General features: G+C 35.6%; 1 protein-coding gene and 1 long non-coding RNA gene across 2 annotated transcripts in view; one reads left to right on the top strand and one right to left on the bottom strand.

The window, feature by feature from the left end:
* LOC103131093 (multivesicular body subunit 12B-like) overlaps positions 1-11,764 on the top strand; it is a 28,543-nt gene that overhangs the window by 4,069 nt on the left and 12,710 nt on the right. The window lies entirely within an intron of this gene.
* The window catches only part of LOC107834678 (uncharacterized), a 16,744-nt gene continuing 10,801 nt past the window's right edge, over positions 5,822-11,764 (bottom strand). Inside the window, exon 2 of the long non-coding RNA XR_001660489.1 lies at positions 5,822-6,327. This is a non-coding gene — a long non-coding RNA (uncharacterized LOC107834678). The remainder of the gene's footprint in view (positions 6,328-11,764) is intronic.

Here is an 11,764-nt window from a genome sequence, read left to right as displayed (position 1 = left end):
AGATCTATGTGGCAGTGTCATTTCTTCCTTATTGTTGATATTTTTTCTCGTCTTTATTCTTTTCATCAAGTGACCGTAATTCTCAACCATATGAGACATCGCTGAAAAAACAATTGTCTTATATACTTTTACATCAGAAACAGGTTAAAATCTTCACTCGAACTGAGATTCTGAAAGTGCCACCAATCAATCCAGGCCTGGTTCTTAAAGCGCGGGGTGTCCGTTAGATGACAATCAATGATGGGTAGGAACATCGGACTTTCAGCTATCGTCATAGCTTGGTGGTTAAAACGGCGCTCTTGGAACTCAGCGACTGCTGGTATGAGTTTAGTTAGCAGCGCCATCGTCTGTTTCCCTTTTTGGACCAGTTTATTTTATTGTCTACAAAAATAAATAATATAATTCACTTGCTGCCAACATATTGGAGGTAGTGTTGTTTAACAGGTTTGCCAGACAAACTTTAACTGTAAGAATATTGTCAGATTACCAAGGTGCACACTGTTTATATTTATTGATATGTTTGCAGAGCATGTCGGTCAACACAAGACTGAAAAGACGTAAAATGATCGTCATTACTCTAACAATGCTGGGTGGTAGTACAAAATCTGTTTAGCACAGTCTTCTTTGAAGTGGTGTATATTTTAGTGACATTTTAATGTATTCTTCAATATTCCTTCATACCATTATGTTTTGAAGAGCTCTTAGAGAAAGTAGACATTTTCATATCTGTTTATTTACGTTTGCCGCGTTTTGATCAGGAAACCACAAAGCCACCTAATTTTTTACAAACATCTGCGTTGAGGACCCTGTTTGGCTGTCACTAGTTAATCTTAATGCGGCTCGTTCTGTTTCTAATTTGATTTCCCTTCGTCAACAGCTTGCAAACTGTTTCCACGTAAAGAACACACGGACAAATACTGTAGATATGGCTCATAATCTGTTGGTGGTATATGACAGCAATGTAGGGTAGGAACGTTTATTATTATAATTTCGGCTTATCAGTTTGGATATCACCACCACCAACATTAGCTGTTAACTTTATATCATTTAGATGAGATTTTATTACAGTACAACTTATCGACATTATTTGATATTCCTTTCTATTTGGACACGTAAACACCACAAGCAACACCATCAGGTATGTGAGTTAAATTTTATTAAATATGATGATAACCACCTCATTGTTTAGCGACACTTATTGTAGGTAGTAAGTGTCTCTAAACAATATGACACTATTTACCTTTTGCTTGTATGTAATGTAAGAAACTCACATAACAGGTACTTGAGAGTCAATTCCAATGTTTTTCTGATCAGTCCTGGTTATAAAAAGCAGAAACTATCCACTTAGGTTTGTTTACATTGCGGCTAGTCATGAGTTAGACTTAATGTATTCTGGTAAACCTGAATGCGAATGGGATTGTGTTATTCATTGATCTGGTTATGCTCAAATGCGGTGTTTTCGAAGCGCAATGATGCTGCTCTTTAGAAAATTGTTTTGAAACATAATTTTCACATGCAACATTAAACATATAAGTGCCCAATGGGATTTATAGTAAAGTTTTGCAAACGTTTTTTTCACGCAAGTAGCATTTTTCAATAGGCATTGACACAGCCACCTACAATTTGGAAACATCTACGGTGCGCTTAGGTTTCAACCAGTTGATTTAGCCACCAGTTGATCTATAACACCGGCAAAAGCGCTTGAAGGTTCACTTAGGGACTGTCAACAAATTACCAAACCAAACACTCCTGTCAAACAAATGTTAATAAATGCCTTGAATTGTAACCAACTAATTGTCAGTGCTAATTCATGGTTTTACATGACACAATATCCTCTATTAAATTTTAAAGTCATATAAAATATTTTAAATAATTTAAATATTAAATATGTTTTCTTCAATAGCTTCCAAGCCATCTGACCTATTTACTCAGAATCACTTGAAATCTTTCTACTAGTCTGTATAAGTGAGGCACAGTCATTTTTTTCCATTTTATGTCATTTTCCTTTTTAATAATGCTTAATGCTTCCTGCTTAATAATGTGTAACATTCTTCATAGGCAGATTTCCTTTAATTGAGCTCACCAGACAAACTAATTAACCCAGGTGTGTGAAATTAATTATAGTGATTCAAAGAGCCCTGAAACACAATATAATGTATGAATTTAATAGCACAACAAAAAATGTAATCTTTATGACACTTAAATCCAATTTACATAATTGTCCATTTAAAACGAAGGCAGCCAGAATAGTCATTATAAGCATCGTCTTTAATGGTTATGTGTTTGTCTAAAGCACTTCCTTTAACATGCAGGAAGAAGAGTAGACTCCCATTGCCTTTCTTGTATGCAAGTAATAAAACATTTAGACTAGAATAGATTCTATTATCCTTTGCATTTCTTATCTATAATATGTATTGTGTACTTTTGTCATTTTTGCCAATTACAATCATTTTACACATGACCTGTTAAAAAGAACATATTCACTGATCCTTCAGTCAGGAGTGGGATTTTCAGAAGATTGGAGCAAGCTGACCTTCAAAAACTTTGAAATGTCCATAAGTTTTAGTTTTGAGAAAAAGGTCACTTCCTCTAAGATGTGGTGTGTAAGTTTAATGCAGACAGATGTCTTTTACAGTTTTGTATGACAAAATTTTAATTTTACTAAATTTTAATTTAAATTTCATAGCAAGTAGGACCACAATTGGCTTTATGAGTAAAGAAAGCCAATCATTACCTCAAAAATATTGGTTATTTTTAAGGTAATGATTTTGATCTTGGTAGATAGTTTGGGGGGCTGCACAGTGACGCAGTTGGTAGAACTGTTGCCTTAACTTGTTCTAGGTTCAATTCCCAGAACAAGGGAATTGTTCTGGGAACAAGGGAACAACAAGGGAATTGTTCTGGGAACAATTCCCTTGTTCCCAGAGCATGGAGTTTGCATGTTCTCTCTGTGCATGCGTGGGTTTTCTCCAGGTACTCCGGCTTCCTCCCACAATCCAAAAACATGACTGTCAGGTTAATTGGCCTCTCCAAATTGTCCCTAGGTGTGAATGTGTGTGTGTGCGCATGGTTGTGTGTCCTGTCTGTCTCTGTGTTGCCCTGAGACAGACTGGCAACCTGTCCAGGGTGACCCCGCCTCCCGCCCGGAACGTTAGCTGGAGATGGGCACCAGCAACCCTCCTGACCCCACTAAGGGACAAGGGTGTAAAGAAAATGGATGGATGGAACACAGAGCAAGAGAAACAAGAAGATCTAAACCAGGGGGGTCAAGGGCTGGCATCTTGCATGTTTTAGTTCTCTCCCTGGTGATAGTAACAACCTTTTCTGCTTGTCAATGTTCCTTTTAGTCCTTCTAATGAGCCATCATTTGATCCAGGTGTGTTGAACCAGGGAGAGAACTAAAACATGCAGGATGCCGGCCCTCGAGGACCGACTTTGGTCACCCCTGATCTAAACAAAGAACCTAACTAGAATTACTAAAAAAAAAAAAGACTAAGAATAACTGAACCTATAGTGATCAAATTAAGAAATGAACATTACTAGAAACACTGCAGGGAGGCTGAAATAAGAAATAACTAGAAGGATAAAATAGAATTAAACTATAGTCATTAAAGAAGGCTGGACATGGACTCAGACAAGGACAGAATCTAAGGTAACTAAAGAATAAACCTAACTAGAAACACTATAAAGGACTGAAAATAAGGAAAGCAATAAGATAATTCTAATTACACTAAATACCTCTAATAATAATATCAAAAGGACCATAAAGGGCTAAACTAAATTTAACATGAAGCTAAATAGAATGAAAAGCAAAACAAACCCAAAAACCCAGTGTCCTGACAGTTAGCTTGTTAGATTAAATGTAACAAGCAGATGTATGATTATATAATTGTTTACTTTAATCACATAAAATATTTAAAAATATAATCTTTCATTACATGTATGTTTATTACCTGAAATATTTTAAATATCAAATTTTGACTTAAAATGCGATTCATTACTTTACCTGTTTACATGTATCTTGAAGTGCTTGAATCAAATGTTTCATGAATGTTTAATACATTAAATTATTAAATGAGAGAAAACAGCCACTTCCAACTGTACACATATTTCAACACAAATGGTTCCTGTTCCTCTTCAGAGTCTGCAGCCTTGCTGAGCTCCTCTCCTGGGGTTTGTTCTTCCTCAGCCTCTCTAACTTGCTCCTCTTCTATTGCCTCCGCTACTGTGTTTTCATTACTTACTTCTTCTGGGGTAAATAATAAAAACAGTCTCTGTAACTTGTTCATCCACCATGATCTTGCTGTATTGCCTCATTAATTGACGCCCATGTCGGTCCGATGTTGTGGCGTTTACCTTGCAGTGACCCATATTCAGTGCTGGACCCCAGTCAGGATTGAGCTAATCCATTTCATACGTCGGTTTGCCTTTAAGAGGTCATATCAGAACACACATCAGTATTAATGCTGTAAATTTGATAACACTAGTAAAATAGTTTATTTCACAATAATGGAATAACCTCGATGTCCACTGACAAAACTCGGACTACACTACATAAACAATATTAGCCCGACCTAAACAAGGTTGACCCACTTAAATGAATTCAACATAAACTGAACATGAGTACACCTGGACAAAATTATAGCAAAAAGTTATGACTGTTAAGGAAGAAAATCTAAAATAGGTCAACTTTGGAAAAAAGTTTGGCTCTCTCTTCCTCTGGATCCCAGGTCCTCTCGGCGGGCCACGTGTGGCCACAAGGAAAACAACAATGCGTGTTGACATCACAGAATTACAGAGTTTAATCCAATATAAGACAATGCATAAACTTACACCAGAAACTGCAGAACAACGGAGACATACATTCATTTACCTGACATAAATAGAAAGGAGAAAGAAAGAAAAGCAAAGACGTGCAAAGACATCTTTGGAGAATTGCAAGAGCAAATCTGATTTGTTACTACTGTGTAGAAAGTTTTATCCTCTTGTATTTAATTTATTCAAATAAGGCGTATCTTTGCTCATCCAACCAGGAGCTATCTCTGACCCTCTCTCAAGCCAGAAACCCCTGCCGTGTTTACGGCCTTTCACAGATGAGTGTGAAAAGCTACAACTTCCACTGTATTGTTTTCCCACAGACAAAAGGCAGTTCAAACGATCCTAGCAAACCATCTGCTGTAACTACAAGTAAAATAACGGTCTCTAGGGCAGAATAAGTTACTGATTTAAAACCACAATTTAGGCCATTTGAATCAAGACATATTAAGTTTTAAAACTAGCTTATTCTAAATTTATTTTCTCAACAGTTCCCTCTTTTAATCTCTTAATAGAGATTACACTCTAAAATATAAATTTAAAATATACTATGCGATAGGATAAGCCTAAATTCAGAAACACCATCTTATAGCTGATAAATTACGTCCCTCTTTTTGCATAACATTTCTACATAACATTTGTTGTTAAAATGTTGGCATATTCATTGCAAATAAAATCAGACCGCAAAATCGTATAAAGTATTCAAATCCTAAAATAAATGTTCAAAATTATCTAGCCCATAGTCATGTCTTACCAAAAGATGATCCAAAAAATGCATAATTTTATCAATGCTTAACAGAAACCTTACCACAAATCTTAATGTTATACTTAAAATGATGTTTTAGAAAAGTCAATCATATTCCTGATACAAAAAGATGATACACAAATATTTGTCCAAAATTATCCATGAAATAAATGAGCAAGTAGATACACTATACTGCATATAAAAGACTTCCAAACTATTAATAAACCTCCAGTTCAATAGTTTTTGTACAATATTTTTTTCTTTTTTTACATATCTTCATTTTGTGTCCGTGTTTCTTGATGCTCCTTGAAGTAAGATGAGTTCAATGGCACGTCGTAGATGAAAGATGAAAACTTGTTAATAGGAAAACAAAGATGATCCTCTGGTCTCCAGCAGCTCATTTTCCTTATAATTTTGAACTCAGGGTCGTCAGCTGAGTAACCGATGCTCACCTATTTAGGGATTATTGTGCCCACAATTTGGTGAGTTTAACAAAAAGGCCATTCCCTCTTTTCCAATTTGGTGACATCAAAAGCATAATAGAATGAAAGAAATCCTGATGAACATCTAGGTGTGAGGTCGTCCTCCGGTCAGGGAAGATCCTCAGTCACACCAGGTTGTGGTTTTTTGTTATTCAATGAGGTCATCAGCTGGTCGGCGTACTGGAACAGAGTCTGTCACCTATCTAGAGCTCCTTAATGTATTTTAACAAGTAATTCCTTCCAATTTGAATTAATGTTTTATTTACACTGATTTATTAATTAATACTCTAATTATTCTTTATTGTTTTAAGTCATATATTGTTCTTGTTATCAAATCTTATTTTAATAGTTATTTTATTGAATTATCAGGAAGGAAGAGATTTTGTGGTTGCTTTTTAGTTTTATTTCTCTTTAAAACTTCATTCCTAATTATCATTTATTTCCTTATGTTAAGTCTCTTCCAGTATTTTCCTTTCTTATTATAAATCTGCTGTATTTTATCAATCCTTTGACCCTCTTTTTATATAAGGCCTACATGAGAAGTTAATGTTTCCTATCGCGTTAAACCCAAACCTTAACCATATTTTAGAAGCAGTTCCATAATTGCTAATTTGTAAATCTCCAATTTAGACCAATTTAATTTCATTCATCATATTTTCTATTTTAAAACCTTAAAGAATGATCAGCCTGTTTTACAAGAATAAAGTTAACCGTGTCACTAAATATCAAAATGACTTACTTTATTCCAATCATAGTTTTAAATCCTAAAATTTCAACCATTTTTACCTTTGATCCATTTATTCTTTTGAAAAGCTATTTATATTTAATTGGATAATGAATTACCCTTTTTATAGTGTTTATTAATTATCAATGCATTTTCAGTTTTTTGGAGAAATTCGATACAGCTAAGTTTATTAAATGATGTAAATATTTAGTTTAGACCTTCCTGGATGTCTTAGTTAAACTTATTTCAAATCATATGAAAAGAGATTCAACAATCCAACGCTCACTTTCCCTGTTTTAAGAAACACTGTTTTATGTAAATTATTGGACAGGTAATATTAAGTTTAGTATATTCAATTTATAAATTTTAGTTATTCCATATCCAAATAGTTAGCTCATATTTAATGAATTTTGATTTAACTTCAATAACCTCTTTTGCCAAGAAGTAAAGAGAGCTCCAAACTACAAATTTGCTTATTAGATCAATTCCATTCATTTCCCCCTGTTTCTATAACAGAACAAATGTTCTGTCATAGAAAACAATAAAAATCCCATACAACTCATTGAGATGAAACATGCTACCACTGCTAACCTTACCATCATATAACACAGTTGGATGTAATTCAAAGATGGTGTCCCAGATGCTGTTACAATCTGCACACCTCAATGTGCAGATTGAGGTGTGCATTTGATTAAATTGATGAAATCAACACAGAACTTGGTGTCATTAGCACAGTATGCTCTATAGACACTCATCAATCCACTTTAACACCCTAATTTTAAATTCCATGTAAATTTAAACTTAGTTTTTACTGAATGGTAGCCACTGTACTATGCAAATAAAATTTAGATCATCTTCCTTAGTAGATGAAGCGTAACAGACTATGAAATTCAGCTATGGTTAAGAAAAACTTTTGCAATTCCAATAGTTAGTCCCTGCCCATTCTTTTCAGGCAGGAAGGAAAAACACATTAGCATTTTGTGAGACAAACAGAGTGAATCATGGAGGAAGTTAATGCATTTCTGAGAAATGCAGAGTCGTAACAGTTGGTTCACACCAACCCTCAAACTGCATTGTAAAACCTCTGACACCAGGAGATGGGTGTCCCCAACACATTAGCATTTCACTGCAGGGGTTCAGGACGTGAAGGCAACAGGGCGCATCTGTGCTATAACTAAATTAAGGAGAAAAATGGCATCACTCACTACAAAAATTTAAAAAGAACTTATTCACCACTACCAAGTTTTGTTGGCATCCATTTCGTCTCCAACCTGCAGACTGAAGGAAACCCCAGGAGTGGGCTTTGGCGCTCAGGTCACATGATCAGAGGTGAGAATCCAGGATCAAACATGAGAACACACAACAGGACCACTGCTGAGCGACTTGCCATGCCCCAATTCTTTATCTGCTGAATCAGAAGGTGTCCAGAGTAGCAGTCATTCCTGCAGTGCAGAAACATCTGGATTCAGTCCCTCTTTGATGAACGCAGGTCAGCCTTTCGTGGTCGACAGAGCAGGACGTAGAAACACAGCAGATCAGTCATCCTCTGAAACCCCCGTCTCGGTGAGGACAAAAAGCTTTGATCTTTGTGGTCCCGACTCCCTGCTGATTCCCAGCCGTAGAGGACTCTCACAGATAACGCCTGAGTCCCTTTTGTTTTCAGCCAGGTGTGAAAAGCAACACTCAAAGCAGACATCTGTTGCCAGGTCCTGTGAGCAGCACTTTGCCCTCATGTGACAACAGGAGAACACAGTTCATCTTCACTGACCTTAGTAATCGTTCAATAGTTTTGGCTTTCATACAGCAGTCCAGCAGAAGATGGGCACAGTTCAGCATCGTCATGTCTTTGTTCAGCAGCAACAGCAGCGGCCTGATGCGGTAATCAAGAAGATCCTTTCTAATCACACCGTCCCATGATCTCTGAGCTTGAAAGGCCCTGCCCCCAAGATCGCCATCAAGTCAGAAGGAAGGAGAACTGCCAGAGAAAAAATAATACAAAGTAATTAAAAATCAAAACTTATATATGCCACAATTTGGTTACTTTCACTATTATAATTAAAATAAAATTTTATCTTGTGATGCATTCTCCCGTGTGGCTCTAGATTTGTCGTTGTTGTTATAGCACAAACGACCAACTGCCTCAAATCCTGAACTGCAAAAAGAATAAACATAGAAATGTGTTAAAACATTCCACCATCAGATGTGCCAGAATTAAGAAATAGACACTTACTGTTCAAGATCAATAAGCGTAAATACCTCGATGACATTCACTCTGTTTATGCCAAATATCAACTACAAATTTTAAAATCACAACCTCACAAACTCATTAAAGAACTAGAACAAAATCTAGAATGTCCTAGTACTAACACTTATAAAAGTTGTGATTGAATTGCACTTTGTCAAATAATTATGAATTTCATATTGTTCTACTAAATCTTATCATTGTCCCACGTTTCAAGACAAAGTCCTATTTCAAAATTTCAGAAGTTATTCACATTGGATTTGAATTTCATAGCAGTTTTAACCAAAATTTTCTTCAAAATTAACAATTTACACCCAACTGTATATAATTAAAGTCAGCAGTGATGCAGAAATCTATCAACAATTTTAAATGTAAATAAACATGGCATAGATGTTGTTTATAGCTGTTCCATTTTAGATAATCAATTCTAATTTAGTAGAAGCTACTTTATCACATACACCATATTTTAGTCAAGCAGGAAGGCAATATGACTCTACATTAAAGAAATCCATAATTCACTATTGTTGAATGAAAAAATTAAAATTATTGATTAACAATTTACAATTAACCATATCCAAAAATTTACCAGGAATTAGGGTCTATTTCTCCTTCTCCCCCTGTTGATATAATAAAATTATCATTTTGAAAACAATTTTGAATCTATATCACTGTTGCATGATAATTTGCTGAAAAACCAAAATATTATAGATGTTCCACCATTTCTCCAAATCTCCCATCTAGTATTGAAAATAGACTGGGATGTTTTAAATTTCAAAGTTCTATCAGTAATCTCTTATCTTTATAATATCCCCCTGTGTTTTTCTTATTTCAAAAAGAAAAACAATTTAGAGGTGGAAAACCAAAATGGGAGACTTTCCCCATTGTGCTAAAATTTCAACATGTCCAATCAGTTACCCACGTGACATATAAACCAAGTTAATTTAGTTAGAAGTTAGGTTAGGTTGTTAGTGTTGTTAGTCAAAGTGGATGAGACGGGTTCCTAATAACTACATTTATCTGCTTTAAGCCAAGGCTGAATTCTCGTTTCGTATTAATCCTACTGCACAAGCAGATGATTCAGCTTTAACCAAATTGTGATACCAAAATATGTAATCATCACCTTTAAAATTGTCCGTAAAGCAGTAATAAAAGTATATTTATGAAACAAAACCTGCACTGTGTCTAAACAGTACAAAATCAGAAAAAATATCACACAGCTACTCCCCAAAGTGACGTCATATGTACATAGCGCTTCCTAAAACCCAGCAATGGCCATCTGCATACACATTCATTCTCATTCACACTCAAACAAACTCATTTACATCCCATTGGAAGAAAATGCAGGATGTTACCCCAGATCAAACCGACCAAACAAAGTGAGGTGTGATCTGCCCCCAACACGGCCGTGAGAGCAGGAACACGACCCCATTCTCAGTATTTGAAGGCACCTTTACATTAGTTGACCTATAATGTAACAAATATACTTTCCAATTCTCCTCGATGACATTGGGCAAACACATTAAGTAGCGTAATTCACCTACAGCAACTGAAAAGATTCCCATGTTCACCTGTAATTTGTTCGTCACACTCCAATGTGAAATAAAGATATTTTGAACCATAAATTTAGAACTTCCCAATTTGTACTGATTCCAACTTCCAAACACATATTTCCCCAAATTTCAAACCAAACTTTGTCCTGTTCAAAGTCTTAAACACAATTATTATAACACCATGGTTGAAAGAAACATAATTATCCAGTAGTTCTAATGTTCAGGTTTGAGTGAACCTGTTTTAAAAACTCCATTTTATACACACAACCGTATTTCATGATAGCTCACTGTTATTAAATGGCTACCTAGACCCCCTGTAGGAAAATCCCAAAAACCATTCATGTTGTCATGTAATATTAAAAAATTGACTGCACACGTAGATCGTCCTACAAGAAACAGTCATTCATTAGCGTTTCAACATGTCCTACATTAACAGTGTAGAAAACACTGTCAAGCAGAAAAACATCCTATTTATCAGTTCTGCGTCCCCGTTCAGATTAGTGAGGGTGTTCCATCCAGTGTCAGGAAACCTAGAAATTAAAGTCATTGTAAATGTTACAATATTATAAAAAAGCAATGAGATCATTCCAGTGCTCCAGCCTGGAACTGATGCCACACATTTCTCCCGCTGAGAAAGTAGAAACATCTGTAAATCTGTTATTATGTACTTTTCATTTCAACATAAAACACGGTTCTAAAAGAAATTCACATGAAAATCCAAGAATGCTGAAAGAATGAGCTGCAAATGTCAATGTTAACAGAACTGAAGCACTCCCAAAATGCAAATGGAGTGGTCACTCAGCCCCCCTGCTCTGTGAAACAAAACCTGTAACCAAAATGGAGAAGAAATCTCTGTCCCTCAGAAGCATGAGTTAACAGAAACACAGCAACATAACATCCAGCAAAACAGACAAACACATAAGACACAAATCTCTTCACAACTCAAACAGAGAGAGACAGCAGCGCGCGGTGAAACATAAAATGGCGGACAGACAGACACAAAATCAGTAATAGATCAACTCGCAGCCAAGCACGCACACAAACACAGATACACAGACGACGTCGTAGTTCAGCCAAGAAAAGACAGAAAAGAAGAAAATGTTAGGCGCCGGCTTAAAAGAACGTATGATGCATCTTTTAATCTCCCAACTTCACTTCGACAAATCTCTTTTATTCTCATTTCATTCAACTTCTCTTATTACTTAT

This window comes from Poecilia formosa, unplaced genomic scaffold, assembly GCF_000485575.1.
Source record: "Poecilia formosa unplaced genomic scaffold, Poecilia_formosa-5.1.2 Scaffold717, whole genome shotgun sequence".
Taxonomy (NCBI): Eukaryota; Metazoa; Chordata; class Actinopteri; order Cyprinodontiformes; family Poeciliidae; genus Poecilia; species Poecilia formosa.
The sequence above is the reverse complement of the archived record's forward strand: the minus strand, read 5'-3'. Positions and strand labels throughout refer to the sequence as shown.